Genomic DNA, 17235 nt, shown 5'->3' on the forward strand with positions numbered 1-17235 from the left:
ACTTATCTTCTAATTAAATTTGCCATTGACTTCTTAAAATTCTGTTGTATGTTTCTATGCCAGTGTCTGGAACCTGTAAAATCACTTCCGTGGCCAGTGAGGTGATGTTGAGAATCTTAGCCTTGTCCTTATGCTGTGGGCTGGCTGACTCCGTTTTCTCCATCCCAAGAAGGAATTCAAGAAGGAGACTTGGATAAAAAATCAGCAGAGAAGCAAAGCAAGATTACACACTCAGGTGTGCGTGCAGACAGGCTGGCCCTACATGATCCGGAGGTGGTGCCCGGGGTGGGGCTTAATTGATGATTCAAAGAAGGCGGAGCTTGGGTGAAGCTGAGAACCACCCATTTCCTGGCTCCTTGGAAATCTTGGAACTGTCGTGGCACCAGGCGCATGATGGGAGTGGGTGTGCTGGCCACAGCAATTTTATGATAATGACCTTTAGGTCAGTCTGGGGGTGCAGCTTGTTGCCATATTGGATCTTTTTAGCTGGTGCCTGCTCTCAGTGGTGAAATTGTGAAGTTGCGATTCTCTGCTACACAGAAGGTGGTGTGGGCTGTGCCCCGGGGAAAGGGTGCAAGGGCAGTGCACGAGGGCAGCAGTCTGCAGAACGGGCTGCGGTGCTGGCCACCTTCAGCTCTTCCTTGCTAGTGCCTACATCCTGAATGCCATCTCATGTATCCACACGCAGGAAGAAGCTTGATCCAGATCTGCACAGGAGAGGTCTATGCACACGGAGGCAGACATGGGAGCAATGCGGCTGCAGGCCCAGAGGTGTGAGGGCAGCCCCCTGGGGCAGGGCGAAGCAGGGAAGGGTCCTCCCTCCTAGTGTCTGGGGGAAGCGTGGCCCTGCCTTCCTGACACCCGGAGTTCTGTCCTCTGGTCCCCAAGACGGTGTGGTCCTACGCCACCAACCTGACTTCCTGTAGCAGCCACAGAAAACTAACGAAAGGGCCAGTCGTGGCTTCCAGGCTTTTGCTTTACTGAGTTGCCCTGAGCATTTCAGCACGCGTGGTACAAGACGTGGCAGCTCTGTCCCCGCCCTTCACCACAGCTGAGTGTGAACGGGCGCTTATAGCTGCCTCGCCTTGCTGGTTCGGATCAGGCATGAGCTGATCTTTACTATGCTGCAGACTGTCAGTGCTTTGCTGGATCCACACACAGCTTTACCAGTTTCTTTGCTCACTATAAATACTTTAAAAAAAATCTTTTTTTTTTTTTTTTTTTTTTGACAGGCAGAGTGGACAGTGAGAGAGAGAGACAGAGAGAGAAAGGTCTTCCTTTTTGCCGCTGGTTCACCCTCCAATGGCCGCCGCTGCAGCCGGCGCACCGCGCTGATCCTGGCAGGAGCCAGGAGCCAGGTGCTTTTCCTGGTCTCCCATGGGGTGCAGGGCCCAAGCACCTGGGCCATCCTCCACTGCACTCCCTGGCCATAGCAGAGAGCTGGCCTGGAAGAGGGGCAACCGGGACAGAATCCGGCGCCCCAACCGGGACTAGAACCCGGTGTGCCGGCGCCGCAAGGTGGAGGATTAGCCTATTGAGCCACGGCGCCGGCTCAAAAAAATCTTAATTTCAGCTCTGGCCATTGCAGCCATTTGAGGAGTGAGCCAGTGGATGGAAAACCTCTCTCTCTCTCTCTCTCTCTCTCGCGCGCGCGCGCTCACTCTCTCTGCTTCTTCTCTGTAGCTCTGTCTTTCAAATAAATAAATAAATCTTAAAAAATTATCCCTAAGTATTTTATTCTCTTTAATGCTATTGTAAATGGGTTTTTTTTCTTAACTTCATTTTCAGATTGTTCATTGCAAGTATATTGAAATACAGTTGGGGCTGGCACCGTGGCTCACTTGGTTAATCCTCTGCCTCTGGCGCAGGCATCCCAAATGGGTGCCGGTTCTAGCCCCGGTTGCTCCTCTTCCAGGCCAGCTCTCTGCTGTGGCCCGGGAGTGCAGTGGAGGATGGCCCAAGTGCTTGGGCCCTGCACCCCATGGGAGACCAGGAGAAGCACCTGGCTCCTGCCTTCGGATCAGCGCAGTGCTTGCTGGCTGTAGCAGCCATCTGGGGAGTGAACCAACAGAAGGAAGACCTTTCTCTCTGTCTCTCTCTCTCTCACTGTCTATAACTCTACCTATCAAATAAATAAAAAAAGAAATACGGTTGATTTTTGTTTGCTGATCTTGCAAACTTGCTGAACTTGTGTGTTCATTTTTGTGGTTTGCTTGTGGTTTACTTGCAGTTTTCTATACAAAGGATCGTGTCCTTTGCAAATGGAAATAGTCTAGTTAGGTGCTCTGTATTTCCTTTTCTTGTCTAATTTCTCTGGGTAGAACCTCCAGTAAGTACAATTTTGGATAGCAATGATGGGAGCTGTTAGCCTTGTCTGCTTCCTGAACTTAGGGGAAATAAGTCTCCCAACATTGGTTAGGTGGGTGTCGCTCCCCCTCTTCGTGGAGGAACGACACAGGACCCTGCGCTGTTCTTTTGTCTGCTCGGCCCTCCCCGGGTTTGCTGCTGGTTCTTCCCGGGTTGGCTGCCGTCCCTTCCACCTCCGTGGAAGGGCGCTTCCCCCTGTCACTTTCCCCACTTCCGCGGGGGAGCGGCACACCGCCGGCCGGCTCTCTCGGGGGCTGCACAGGTGTTCCTTCAGATAGATGTTCCTGGTGCATGTTGTCTCTCTCCTCCTTTATAGTCCTCTTCCACCAATCCCAACTCTGCTACCCACACGCCGAGTACGCTGCTCTCCTCCAATCAGGAGCAGGTCCTGCTGTTTATTGGTTGAACTGGAGGCAGCTGTGTAGAAGCTGTTTCCTCCTCTCCCAGCTCCATATTGTGGGAGAGCAGATGCATAGAATAAGTCTTAATTCCAGTAACAGTCTAGTCCGAGTTGCTCCCCACAAGGTGGGTTTGTCATAAGTAGTTAGCTGTGGGTTTCTCATCAATGTCCTTTATCATGCTGAAGAAGTTCTCTTCTAGTATTAGTTCTGGAAGTGTTTCTGTCATGAAAGGGTTTTGGATGTTGCTGAATGCCATTTCTATGTTAACTGAGAGAACTTTGTTCTATGAATGTGCTGTATTGGTTGCATTCTGTTGAACCACTCTTGCATTTCTGTTAAGTCCCACTCTGTCATGGTATATAATTCTTTTAATATACTATTAGATTTGATTTGCTAGTACTTGGTTGAGGATTTTTTTAAAAAAATGTATTTGAAAGAGACAGAATGAGAGAGAGAGAAAGAGAAAAAGAGAGAGGAGAGAGAGAGAGAGAGAGAGAGAGAGAGATCTTCCATCTGCTGGTTCACTTCCCAAATGGTTGCAATGGTCGGAGCTGAGCCAATCTGGAGCCAGGAGCTTCTTCCAGGTCTCCCATGTGGGTGCAAGGGCCCACTGGGGATAATATCCTCCACTAATTCCCCAGGCTATCAGCATGGAGTTGCATTGAAAGTGGAACAGCCAGGACTCAAACCAGCACCCATATGGGATGCCAGCCCCATAGGCAGAGACTTAACCTACTACACCACAGCATCAGCCCCCAAAAACTCAATTTTTGTTTGATTGAAAGTGTTTTTTACTTTTTACCATCTCTTTTTTACTTTTTCATTAAAAATATTTTACTAACAATAATTACATGTATTTATAGAGTACAATGATATTTATCTTTTGCTTTGTGCTTCTAGAGACATTTTACAATTTATTTTAATGTGTAACAGTTTTTAACCTTTTGCTCTATTCACTACATATGTACATGTACATATACTCATATCTACTATTTTTGCTTGAAAACAGGGATATTAACGTCACACAATGTGGAATTCATGACAATGGAAACAGGGTATACGTTCATGTTGATGGTATAATTCCATGAAGACCAATACTTATAACTATCTATCTACCTAATAATATGACATCCACTCATTTTTATACTCCATTAACTTCCACATAGGAGAAAAACACGTGACACTTGTCTTTTGTCTGACTTATTTCACTTAGCAGAATGATCTCCAGTTGCATTCGTTTCGTGGCAAGTGTCAGGACTTCCCTCCTTTTCCAGGCTGAGTAATCTTGTGCTGTGTGTGTGCTGCATTCTCTCTAGTCAGCAGGCGGTGGACATCCAGGCTGATCCCAGCTCCCGTCTCTTTCAAATGCTGCTTAGCTGACATCTTTCCCATCAGCATTCTGGCACCTTTATCCATTATCTGTTGATGTAGTACTCCACTTAATTAGCATCGGATTTGCGTGTAGTCCTTCCTCCTCAGCTGCTCTTTCTCCAGGGTTACTTTTAAATCTCCTTGTCTTTACCTTCTCTAAAGTGAGGCCGAGTGCTGATCTGTTTTGTCCATTTGGGATCGTTGTGGTTTCTGAACCAGAGGACAGATGCCTCCTTCTGGTTCTATTTTTCTTTAATTTTTTAAATTTATTTGATAAATATAAATTTCCAAAGGACAACTTTTGGATTATAGTGGCTCTTTCCCCCCATAAACTCCCTCCCACCCACAACCATCCCATCTCCCACTCCCTCTCCCATCCCATTCTTCATCAAGATTCATTTTCAATTATCTTTATATACAGAAGATCAATTTAGTATATACTAAGTAAAGATTTCAACAGTTTGCACCCACACAGATACACAAAGTGTAAATTACTGTTTGAGTACTAGTTACACCATTAATTCACATAGTACAACACATTAAGGATAAAGATCCTACATGGGGAGTAAGTGCACAGTGACTCCTGTTGTTGATTTAACAATTAAAACTCTTATTTATGACGTCAGCAATCACCCGAGGCTCTTGTCATGAGCTGCCAAGGCTATAGAAGCCTCTCAAGCTCACCAACTCTGATCTTATTTAGACAAGGCCATAGACAAAGTGCAAGTTCTCTCCTCCCTTCAGAGAAAGGTACCTCCTTCTTTGATGGCCCCATTCTTTCCACTGGGATCTCACTCACAGAGATCTTTCATTTAGGTCATTTTTTTTTTTTTGCCACAGTGTCTTGGCTTTCCAATTCTGAAATACTCTCATGGGCTTTTTAGCCAGCTCCGAATGCCTTAAGGGCTGATTCTGAGGCCAGAGTGCTGTTTGGGACATCTGCCATTCTATGAGTCTGCTGTGTATCCCACTTCCCATGTTGGACTGTTCTCTCCTTTTTAATTCTATCAGTTAGTATTAGCAGACACTAGTCTTGTTTATGTGATCCCTTTGACACTTAATCATATTACTATGATCAATTGTGAACTGAAACTGATCACTTGGACTAGAGAGATGGCATTGGTACACGCCACTTTGATAGGATTGAATTGGAATCCCCTGGCACATTTCTAACTACCATTAGTCATAAGTCCAATGAATACTTTATTCTTTTTAGTATTTTTCTTTTCTACTTAATACCATTGGTTGAACTCTTTAATTAATGCACAATTATTCTTAGGTGTTTAAATTTAACTGAAAAGTGATCCCTACTGGTTCTTTAGAACTCTTGACTGGTAAGTCTGTGGATACTGTCTCTGCTTATTTTTTCGCTTTCTGGAAGGTCTCTCATTACGGCCCTGTGCGGTGTTGTGGGTAATTTCCTCATCGGCATCCTCTTTGTTAATAGCACCCTCTCTGGCTGCATCTAATCTTGTTGTTGCACCTGTTCATCAACGTTTACTTTTATTTCAATCACTATATTCTTCCACTTGAAAAGAACATCATTGATTCCTTCCTAGTATCTGGGTGGCTTTTTAATTTACATGGCCTTTGTGCTTTTATGTCACAACTTCCTGCTAGCGGTTCTGTTGGCTAGGATGTGGGGACTGACAGTGTGTGTGTGTGTGTGTGTGTGTCTGCAGTGTCTCTGACCATCTTGGCCTGTCCTCTCGGACTCTCTCATGTGTGCTTGGGAGCTCATCCTCCGTGGAGCCTGGGCTATAGGAGCTCCATGGGATCTGGGGGAGGTCCTTCTGCTGGGCAAGTTTAGTGTCGCTGGAGCCACCCTGGGTGGCAGCTTCCTGCCATGTGTTTGAACCTTTAACTTCCAGATCCTGAGCATGGTAGAAATATGAAGTAGGAATAGATATGAGTTTTGGCTTCCAATGAGAAGGGTTTGCTTTGTTGCTAGTAGAACTTTTAACTGGAGTTGTGACCCTTCCTGGTTGTGTGTTGGGGGTTAGGGACAGAGGATGGATGGAGAATCTCAGTTCCGTTTATTCCTCTCCTGGACTCAAGTCCTCAACTCCCCTCTGGTGAGGCCCTTGGAAACTGGGAGCCGGCCAAGATGCAAAAATCCATCAATGGTCCAATTCAATGAAAATCAACTTGCCAAACACCAATTGTTCAAAAAAAAAAAAAAAATCAGTGTGCTGACAACAGAACTTGCCAGGTGATCAATGTGCCAAATTTACAAGAAACAGTTTTTTTTTAATAGTAATAAAATTTAAAGCTGTTGGGGGAATGGCTTTAACAGCCTCTACAGAGCTGTTGTTTAGTTTCATAACAGCCTTTTGTTAAGCGGTAGGGACCCCAGGCAGGGCTGGTCTTGGCGTGACTGCAGGGACCCCACCCCCACCCCCGCCCAGGCCCTGCAAGGGGCCTGTCCCCTGCCGCCTGCCCTGTCAGTGCCTGGACCTACATCTGAGATTGCTCACTCTGCATTCCTGTCCCCGGAAGTGTCCCTCGCTCGCTTCCAAGCCAGCCGTGTATTTAAGAGCTGTTTGCTGTGTTTTGCTTTGCTAATGTGTGTGTGTGTGTGTGTGTGTGTGTGTGTGTGCTGAGAGGGGCTCCAGGACACAGCACAGCTCAATGGAGACAGGAAGCTGGGGGCCCTGGCTCTCACCCAGGGACTGAAAGCAGCGGTGAGATCTGACCCCTGGTGTTTAGACCTCCTGTCTAGGCTGCCTCTGGAGCGAATGGCACATGACGTCCCTTTGAGACATGAGTCCTTGTGTTTTACAGAGCTGGTATGACCCAGTAGGGTGGGGTTGGTGGGGGGAGGAGTCTGAGCTTCTGGCCCAGGGTTCCACCCGTTGCCGGATGCTGGGTGCTGGGCACCTACGATGGGCCAGTGGATTCTCTCAGCAGCGGCTACTTCTTCAGTGCCGGTGCCATTCACAGATGAGGACACCAAGGCACAGGGTGGCAGCATGCCTCACCCACCTTCTCCTTGCCAGCAGGCAGCAGACCTGGTGCTAGAACCTATTCTCTTGGGGCTGGCGCTGTGGCGCAGTGGGTTAAAGCCCTGGCCTGCAGCACCAGCATCCCACATGGATACTGGTTCTAGTCCCGGCCACTCTACTTCCGATCCAGCTCTCTGCTATGGCCTGGGAAAGCAGTAGAAGGTGGCCCAAGTCCTTGGGCCCCTGCACCCGCGTGGGAGACCTGGAGGAAGCTCCTGGCCCTGGCTTCAGATCTGCTCAGTTCTGGCCATCACAGATCTGGAAGAAGCTCCTGATTCTTGGCTTCGGATCGGCACAGCTCCGGCCATTGCAGCCATCTGGGGAGTGAACCAACGGAAGGAAGACTCTCTCTCTGTCTCTCCCTCTCACTGTAACTCTCTCTCAAATAAATAAATAAAATCTTAAAAAAAAAAAAAAAACAATCTGTTCTTCTGTGTCCTGGACTGGCTGTCTTTGGTGTGATGCTGAATGCCCACATCGCACATGGAGTCGAACAGGTGGCACCCAGGCCTGGGGACAGCCCTGTAGGGTTCAGGGGCTGGAAGCCCAGCCTGAGGGCAGCAGGCACAGCTCGGGCTGGACTTGGGGCTGGGCCAATCTCCATTTTTCAGGGCCGAAGCTCTGGGCGGAGAGAAGTAGATCCTCAGAAAGTTCATATGGGAAAATAAGCAAGGCCTGGAAGATGCCTCCTGCCCTGGTGCCCGGCAGAGCAGACACCAGTGCTGGGCGCAGTGAGCAGTTCAGGTCTGCAGGCTCCGCCCCCCCCCCGCCCCCAGCCCAGCACGCCATGGGGTGCCGGGCCTCGGCTTCCAAGCAGCGGTGGCTCCGGCCGGCCGGCCAGGGTGAGGTTAATGTGCTGCTGCATATTGTATGAAGCAGTTGCTGATAAAGCACACCGGCAGCCTTGCTTACAGGCAGCCTCGCCTCGCCAGCCAAAGCCCAGTGGGCCCCATTAGCTCGGCTCGCTCAGCAGGTCGATCGGCACCCTGGGAGGCCTCGGTGCGGACCCAGGCTGCGGCGATGCCTTGAACGCTGTGTGTCCAGGGAGCAGCATGGCTCTAGCTGCGGCCTCGACCGAAGCCACCTCAGCTGCGCACTCTGGGAAGGAAGGCAGGGCCGCCTCCTACCAACCATTCAGGCCAGGCACACGTGGGGATGGCCCTGGTCCCATCCCGTCTCACCTCCGGCGCCCACCCTTGCCGAGATGACCCCACCTGTGCCATCTGTGCCACCTCCGGCTGCTCTGCCCTGATTTCTCCACCTGCGAGAGAGAAGGTACCCAGTGTCCAGGACTGGTATGGGTGGCTGACACCGACGCTGACACGTGGGCCCCTCTCACCTGCTGGAATGAAGGGGCAGGGTGCATGTAGGGGCCTGGGCAGATCTGGGGGGTTCCTGGTGAGCCCCTGGAGCAGGGTGGGCACCGGTGCACCCTCACCCCACAGGTGAGGTGCAGGGTGCAGACCCTGTGGTGGTGGGCACCGCCTCCCTCATGGACCTATGTCTGCACACCTGGTTCCTGCTGAGTTGGCCGCTTCAGGTTAAGCTCTCCAGCCAGTGTCTGAGTTGCTGGCTCAGAGGAAGTGCTGCTGGCCCGACTGGCCTAGGGCTTGCCCCAAGGGTTGGAGCAGGCAAGGGCGCAGGCTAGGGACGTGGGAAGGAGGTTGGCGACGGCCTTCCCTGTGTGGCCAGGACGTACACTTCCTCCAGGGCTGACTGGCGTGGCAGCCCGCTCCCCACAGACCTGAGTAGCAGCTGCCCTCTCACCTCACTCAACCCTCAAGCTCCTTGGCCTATCAGTGTCGGGTCCTCGGTGCGGGATGCAGCCCCCTACTCAGCCCTGGAGGCCCCTGGGCCTCTGACCCAGCCCCCTTCTCATTCCCAGGAGTGTGAGGCAACACTGCACCCCACCCCTACCCAGACTTGCCCTGCTCTACCTGCAGCTCTGGGCTGGTGCACGGGGGAGGGAAGGTGCAGCCCGGCCACCACGCCCTCGGCGTCCAGGAGGAACCAGGTCAGTACAGGTGTCCCCTGGAACGCATTCAAGAGCGTCAGCCTCCGGGTGAGGGCAGAGCCCTGCTGGGGACAGGGGGAGGAGACAGGGCAAGGTCCCTGGACCCCAACAGGCAGAGCTCCCCTAGCTGGGCCAGGATCCCCCCCCCCCCCACAGGAAGGCTCAGAAATGGCCCAGGGGGCACTCTTGAATCCTGTCCCCGCCCGGGGTGGGGTCCCAGCCTCCCTGCCCCCAGCCCCCTGCTTCCCTCGGTCCCTGCTGGGCTCAGATCTGAGGCTCCCGCCTCCCTCTCCCGCCTCTCCTCCCAGCCCTGTGCTAATGGCCCGATGACAGGAACTGCCACCAAGGGGACGCCCTTTGATCTGGGGCAGCAGGAAGCGGAGGGGTCAGGAAGAGAAGGCGACTTCTTCCGACTTCCGACAGCCGGTGCTGACCAGCTGAGCTCATGGGCTGGGGGTGGCGGGCAAGGGGGCTCCCGGGAGGGCAGGCCTCCCACAGAGGGTGGGCTCAGCCCCAGGCTGGTTGCAAGAGGTAGTCAGAGGGTCTCAGGGGATCTCAACAAGCCTTGACCAGTCACTAGGAAGGTGGGCTTGTTCTAGAACCCTCTCTGGTGCTCTCCCTGCCTGGTGGTCCCATACTGCAGAGAGGATTCCCAGAGTTAGGGGCCGGTCCTCGGGGTTGCACCTGCCGGTGGTGGGGGTGGGGCAGTTCCTTTGCAGCCCAGTCTTAGCTTCCTTCTCACCAAATTCCAGCTCCTTTCTGAGGCCTACGTCTCCTCCAGATGCAGCCCTCACTTGAGATGGCCCTAAAGGCAGCCTGGCAGAGCTTGGGGAGCCCTGGCACCCCACTTCCTCCGGTGCAGACGCCCACGTGAGCTGCCCCTGCCTGTGCCCTCTGGGATACAGATCAGCAAGGTCTGAGTGACAGCTCCCAGCCCACATGAAAGGCTCCCTGCTTTTCTCCCGCCAACTCTTATAGGAGCCAGTGCTTCACAGAGGCCCCGTGAATGTGAGGACAACGCCTTGCCCCCTGGCCAGCTGCCCGCCCCCAGCGGCATAGCCCTCCAGGTGAGACCCACTGCAGGGCTACAGGCATCTTGATCCGCCCTGAGAGGCAGCCGTGAGCAGTGAAGCTGTCCGAGAAGCCCCTGGGAGTCACCCGGGCAGAGGTGCCCAGGCAGCCCGGCCATCACCTGATGCCGAGTCCTAGGTGTCCTAACCCGGGGTCACCTCCCGACACCTGGACATGAGCATTGTCCTTCCCAGCCCAGGGAATGCTGGACACTGGTCCCTGTGGGGTAGGTCACACCGACTCGGCATCAGGAGAGAAACGTCGAAAAGGAAAATAAGAAACCCACGGAGCAGGAAACAGGGCTGGGAATGAGACACAAGGAGAAAAAGACAGGGTGTGCGGGGGAGAGCAGAGGAGAATGAAAAGAGAATGCTGAGTGGGGGTCGGAGAAAGAGAGAGAGAGAGGGAGAGAGCGAGCGAGATGCGGAGGCTGGCTGGCTGTGGACCACATGCAGGACGGTGGGTGGATGTCCCATCACTGGTAAGCAGTGATCACTTGCAGGGGCTAGGCTGGTGACTGGGGGGTCTAGGTTCTGGGCTCTCTGGACCCCTGCCCTGCTGTGTGATGGTGACAGAGCAGGCAAGATCTGAGAGGCTAGGTCTTGCACCTGCTTCCCGGAGGAGCCACTGGGGCAGAGGGGAAGGGGTTTCAACCCAAGGCTGGGAGGCCGCAGGGCAGGACTCTTTGCATCCTGGGGCTGGGCAGAGCCCTCCGCGGCCCTGCACCCCAGCACCCCCCCCCCCAGAGGACTGGATGATTGCACCCATATGTGGCGCCTTGATGTCCCCTCCTCCCGCCCCCGTTAGACACCACAAGGCCCCCACGTGATGTGCACACACAGCCACGGGCACATGGGGCCGACGGGCAGGGGCCAAGGGTAACAGTCACGCCAGGGCCAGTGGGGTGCCCCTGCCCCCGCCTCTGTGGGGAAGAATCCAGCCCTGGCGCCCACGGCATCCCGGGCAGCTGTCCCAGTCGCCTGCCACGGGCAAGGCCAGCCCCAACTCACACTTCCAAGGAGAGGACTTCGCTCAAACTGGCAGCTGGGCTTCCAGCCGCGAACCTCAGCGCGCGGTGTCTGTGGCTCCGGGAGCTTGGGAGGGTGAGTGAGAGCGCGCATGCGTCCTGGGGCCCCAGGCCCCTGCTCCAGAAGCGCATCGCTGAGGGGCTCCCAGAGAGGCCTGAGCGGGGGACACCAGGCCGGCAGGTGCTGCAGCACCGGGGGGCGCACACCCGAGTCCAGGAAAAATGAAAGTCAGCGAACCCTGGGCCCTGCTGGGAGGCAGGAGGGCTCCCCCGGGGGCAGGCGCCGGCCATCACGGCGGAGGGGAGCGTCCGGAGAACAAACTAATGGTCCTTCATGGATGCAGACAGCTGGGCCGCGCAGGCAGGCCCCGGATCAATACCGGGGCGCTGATTTGCTGAAGAGGCTTTTATGAAGTTTAAGCAGAGTTCATTGTTAAATACTCTTATGTTCAAAGGATGTGGGTGGCTGTATTAATTCCTTTTCTTTTGCGGATCAATAATCACATTGCTGATTTGCTTAAAAGGCTCAGGTCGAGGCAGGGGTGAGGGGCTGCGAGGCTCACAGCTCCGGCGAGGGCGGCTCCATCCAGGTCCGGGAGGCAGAGTGCTGTGGCCCAGGGTGACAAGGGGACGATGGGTGGCCCCTGCGGCAGGCGGCTGGCCCTCCAGCTCTGTCCAGGCGGGGACCCCCTGCAGCCCTCGGGCTAGCTCCCCTCTGACCTCATCCCTGTCCCTGTTTCTTCTCTCGGCTGTGCCCTGTGGACCGAGTGGACCCTGCAGCCCTGGCTTCCTGTGGTGGCAGCTCCCGTGGCCCAGCTCCTAGGGACCCACTGGGGCTCATTCTGCTCTTCCCTGCAGCCCACCCACTGCAGGCCCGGAGGAGCTGGGAGAGGAAGCCCCAGGGAGCTCCAGGCTGGGCAGAGCGAGCCCGAGAGAGGAGGAAGGGGCTGGAATTGGCTCCAGTGCTGTCAGTTCATACAGCCTGGGGGACACGACCAAGGGCTTTACTCAGCTTTCACCATTGGCCTTGCTGGTCCTGCTTCCATGTCCTGGTGGGGCCCAGGGCTTCTGACCATGGCCTGGTGTTCTCAAGGCCCACGGTGCCTGGCTTTCCCAGCAAGTTGCCTTCGTACCCAGAGGGTGGTGGGAGACTGGCAGGCTTGGGCTGCCCACTCCTGCCTCTGGTACCCGGCTGTGGGCTGTGTCCATTGGGATACTGCTTCTGTGAGGTTCAGCTGGGGCACCCCTGCCACCTCGAACCTCCGGCTTAAGGGCTGCAGCACACGTTAAAATAAAAAAAAATGGGCAGGATGGCAAGAAATACCAATGAATTCTCTCACCAGGGTGGCCAACAGTGTCCTTGTGTCCTGATCATGACTTCTGTCATCTATGGCTCGTGGGGAGGCCACATCAGAGCTCCATGGAGGAGGAGAGTGGCTGTAATTGATTAATGATGTCTGCTGAGGCCAGGGCAAGGGCAGGGGTGGCTCGTGTGTCATGCATTCCACCTCACAGGGACCGCAGTCCATTTGGCAGTAAGAGTGTGCTTGCTGCGTGGCTTGAGGCTTGGTTTGCAGAATCTCCGAGCAGCTCCGAGGGTCTCCCACCTGACCCTGCACATGTCCACAGGTGCACGGAGGCTGTCAGGAGGCCATTATGAATTCTATTCCACCTAATAGCCTGGTCGGGAAATGGAAGGGTATATTACAGATCATTAAGTGGGTAAAGGAATTTGACAACCTTTGATCCGAGTTGGGAGAATAGATGGCGTGAATTAATTCACAGGCCTATGGGAAGAAGAGAAGTCATCCTTCAAGATCTGTGACAGGCAGGGAGTTCACCCCTCGAGGGACTAATTGTGGGGCAGGTGGGCAGCCGCTCCCCTGAGAGTGGGGGCTGGGATGGGCAGGGTGCAGGGGCGGGGGTCTGAGGGCTGATCACCCCCACCCTGTTCCATACACACGCATGCACTTCCCCCTGGCCTGGGGACAGCTCTCCAGGAACATGCAGGCATCCAGCAGGTGCCTGTGAGGGCCAGGCCCGAGGGGGGCTCTGGGTCCCTGCGCTCGTGTCCCTGTGAGGAGGCCAGGGACAGGGGCTCAGGTGGGACATCACGCCAGGCTCCCCGATGCAATGCCAGTTGCAGACATTGCCACCTGAATGTCCGGTCCTGTCCACACGGCACCTGTCCAGAGCTTCCCCCACAATCTACTCCCGTCACAAATGCTTCCAGAGTCTGGGCACTGTGCCCTGCCCTGCCCAGCCCCTGCAATGGCCTCTCCTGTTCTTCCAGGCCCCCAGCCGTGCCGTCTGTCCCCTTCAGTGGCGGCCCCCCCAGCTACCTCCCTCACCACGCCCTGTTCTGCCTTGCGCATCCCCTGCTCTGCTGGCTCCTCACCCGGCTCGAGTCTGCCAGCACGAGTGTCCCTGGATTCCGCATGCATCAGGTGTCAGCTGGTGGGGACATGGCAGCCCTGGGCGTTGTCTGAATGTTTGTGTCCTGTCCGCATGCCCAGGTGAAAGCCCCAATCCCCAGTCACTGGAGGCAGGGCCTCTGGTGTGATCTGGTTCTGAGAGAGGGGCACTCTGAGTGGGGTCCGAGAGAAGACATAGGAGAGCGCTGGTCTCTTTCCATCACGTAGGACACCAAGAAGACGGTGCTGCCCCGGTCTCAGACCTCAGCAAGGAGGCACTGAGATGCAGTGTCTGTGCTATAAGCTGCCCGTGCATGTGTCTTGTTGCAGTCACTGAACAGACAAAGGCAGCCCACTACAGAGCCTGCACGGGGCGGGGCCTCCCTGGATGTTTGCTGGGTGACGTCAGAGCAGCGGCACAGGTGCAGCAGCAGGTGTCAGCCGGCACTGCACGCGAGCCTCTGCGTGGCTCAGTCTCCTGCCTGGAGTAGGCCAGATGGCAGGAACGTCCACAGAACGTGGCAGGTGCGGAAGCCTTTTTTCTGGATATTTTATAACATCCTTCCCGTGCCATACAAAACCATCAGCTTAAAAGTAACCCTGCTGGGGGCAGGCACTGTGGCATCATGGGCTAAGCCTTCCCTTGCAGCGCCGGCATCCCATATGGGCGCTGGTTCGAGTCCTGGCTGCTCCTCTTCCAATCCAGCTCTCTGCTATGACCTGGGAAAGCAGTAGAAGATGGTCCAAGCGCTTGGGCCCCTGCACCTGCGTGGGAGACCTGGAAGAAGCTCCTGGCCCTGGCTTCAGATCTGCTCAGTTCTGGCCATCACAGACAATGGGTGTGCACAGCACCCTAGAGCCCCCTGTCTTGCAAAGGCCTTAGACACACAGTGAGGCATCTCACAAGGAGGTGAGACATTGCCACTGCTCGCAGAGCTGGGAGTTGAGCTGGTGGTGGATGTGGGGTGGGGCAGGGGGGAGGCAGGACATGGGCACAGCCGTGAGAAGGCAGCTCTGTGAGCCAGGCAGGAAGTGGGAAACTGAGTCAGCAAAGGGCGGGGCTAAGTGTCATGGTGCAGCTGCTTAAGCCATTGCTGTTGGAGAGCGACTGGGATGGAGCCCTGCCTCCACTTCCCATCAGCTTCTCCCAAATGCACCTGGGAGGCAGCATGCAATGGCTCACGTGCTTGGATCTCTCTCTCACGTGGGAGACCGGACAGAGCTGCTGGCACTTGACTTTAGCCTTGAGACTTGAAAGTCAGAGTGACAGAGAGAGGAAGAAATAGAGATCGGTTTTCCATCCGCTAGTTCACTCCCCAGATAGCTGCAAAGGCCAGAGCTGGGCCAGGCTGAAGCCAGGAGCCAGGAGCTTCTTCCAGGTCTCCCACATGGGCAGCAGGGGCCCGAGCACTTGGGCCATCTTCCACTGCTTTCCCAGGCCACAGCAGAGAGTGGGATCGGAAGTGGAGCAGCCAGGACTCGAACCGTTGCTCATAGGGGATGCCAGCACTGCAGGTGGAGGCTTCACTCTGCCATGCCACAGCGCCAGCCCCAAATCCATTAAATTGATAAATGAGCCTGTCAGGAAGGAGAGTACTGGTGATGATGGGAGGGGCGTGAGCAAGTTTCTGGAAGGAGCCGAGCTTTCCCGTCCACCTGCTGCGTGTACACGCTGGGCGTGTGCCTTTGCCTTCCCCATTCTCCGTATCTTCACCTACAAAATGGGCTAACAGGAGTCCCTGCAGGGCAGCCCGAGGCTGGACTGGGGGTGTGCAGAGTGCCGCCCCCACCCCTCCCCTCGGCGCCAGCTTTCTCAGCCTGCCTGCTGATGGCTCGGAGAGGGCAGAGCCGTGGCGGGTAAGGAGACCTTTCTCCAAGAACACCCTGTGCTTGGCCATAACACATCCTTAATATGCAAGGACGCCGGCTCCATTAGCCTGGAGTGCACTGTGGCACGGCTGAAGCAAATGGAATTACTTCCTACAATTATCCTCCGAAGAGACCAGCCCCGCGGGCACGGGCGTGAGATGCCACGAGGCCACAGGCAAATCAAATCAGGGACCTGACTCACGGGGGCCGGATCTGATACCAGGGCTCATGTGGTGTGCGGGTGGGGGTGGGGACACCCTGGGGACCCCCAGCTCCCATCCCACAGAGGCCTGAGCCCCAGCAAGGGAGGGGTCGTGGGCCAAGCTCAAAACCAGGGCCCAGCCAAAAAATGTGAGTGGGAGGCTTTGTGTAAGGCAGGGGCTGCCCAGAGCTCTAGAGGCCCTGAGCCACCCGTTTGGCCCCTAACAGACCACGCAGCTCAGCCCCAGTGACACTGGGGACAGCCACAGCCAGCACAGTCCAGAAGACCCAAACATGAGGAGGTGCTATAACACCCCCATTTTGCAGATGAAGAAACTGAGGCACAGAGGGGCATTCAGTGAGCCCCCTGGTGGTGGCATCGAGCCCTTTTGCGGCCTGCCTTAGGTATGGGAGTTTGGGGATCAGCTTGAAAAGCCGCTGGTGAGTGGGTGAGACGGGGACAGGCGATGGACATGCAGACACATGCGTGTGTCCTGTCCACTCGCTGAGAGGGTCATGGGAGAGAGGGACTCGACTCAGAGGCACTGGACTGGCTGGGCCAAGGATGGCCCCAGTGGGGAGGGAGGCGGCCTGCAGGGGGTGGCATCACTGGTTCTAAACAGAAGGCACAGGGCACGCAGAGGCTCCTCCAGGGAGAGCCAGGGAGGTCAACCAGGGCAGGCGTGAGTGCGGGCCAGGGCAGGTGGACAGCGAGAGAGGCGACCAAGTTGGAGGGTGGGGCTGGGGAGGATTTTGTGTCCGAGGAAGGGGCGAGGAGGGACCTCAGCCCAGCCACACGCAGCAGGCAGAGGGCGGAAGAGGGGAGGCTCGGGTACCCTGAAATGGACAACAGGAAGTCCTCAGACTGGGGATGAGCCTTAGAGAGGAGCTCTGGGCCAGGCCCCGGGGACCAGGTGCTGCAGGTATAAGGGGGTGCAGAGTGTGAGCCTGCACTAGAGGCAGGGACCAGGGGTGGGCATCTCCACCGAAGCCTGCAGGAGAGCAGAGGAGGGGGGTGGGGGAGTCAGGGGATGGGGGAAGGGAGCGCAGAGGAGGGGGCGTAGAAAGAGCCATCTCTCTGCAGAGCTGGGTGCAGGTCGGGGCCAGCCCTGGCGCTCCGCTCACTGCCCAGCGACTGCTGACCCTTCCGGGGTGGGGCTCTGCGCCTGTGGCGGCTCCTGCGTCTCCCCGCACGCACGCAGGCACGCACGCAGCACCCTCGGCGGCTCGCATGGCTGCTTGCGTTAAATCCAATCAGCCCGGCGTTCCCTTATCTCGCCCCTGCTCAGAAGCGCGCTCTGCTGCCTCCCCTGCGTCTGGACCGGGCTCGGAGGCAGGCGCGGGCGCGGACCAGATTAGGATCGGGTCAATATCTGTTTTATTGCCCTTCCACACCAGCGGGCTGCCGTGATCGATCGCCCTCCCCGCTGCCGATAAAGGCGGCACGGCCGGGTCAGACGGGCCCCGGGGCGCCGAGAACCAGCATCCGCCTGAC

The sequence above is a fragment of the Oryctolagus cuniculus genome, chromosome 15 (assembly GCF_051225735.1).
Source record: "Oryctolagus cuniculus isolate XC-2025 breed Fujian yellow rabbit chromosome 15, ASM5122573v1, whole genome shotgun sequence".
Classification (NCBI taxonomy): domain Eukaryota; kingdom Metazoa; phylum Chordata; class Mammalia; order Lagomorpha; family Leporidae; genus Oryctolagus; species Oryctolagus cuniculus.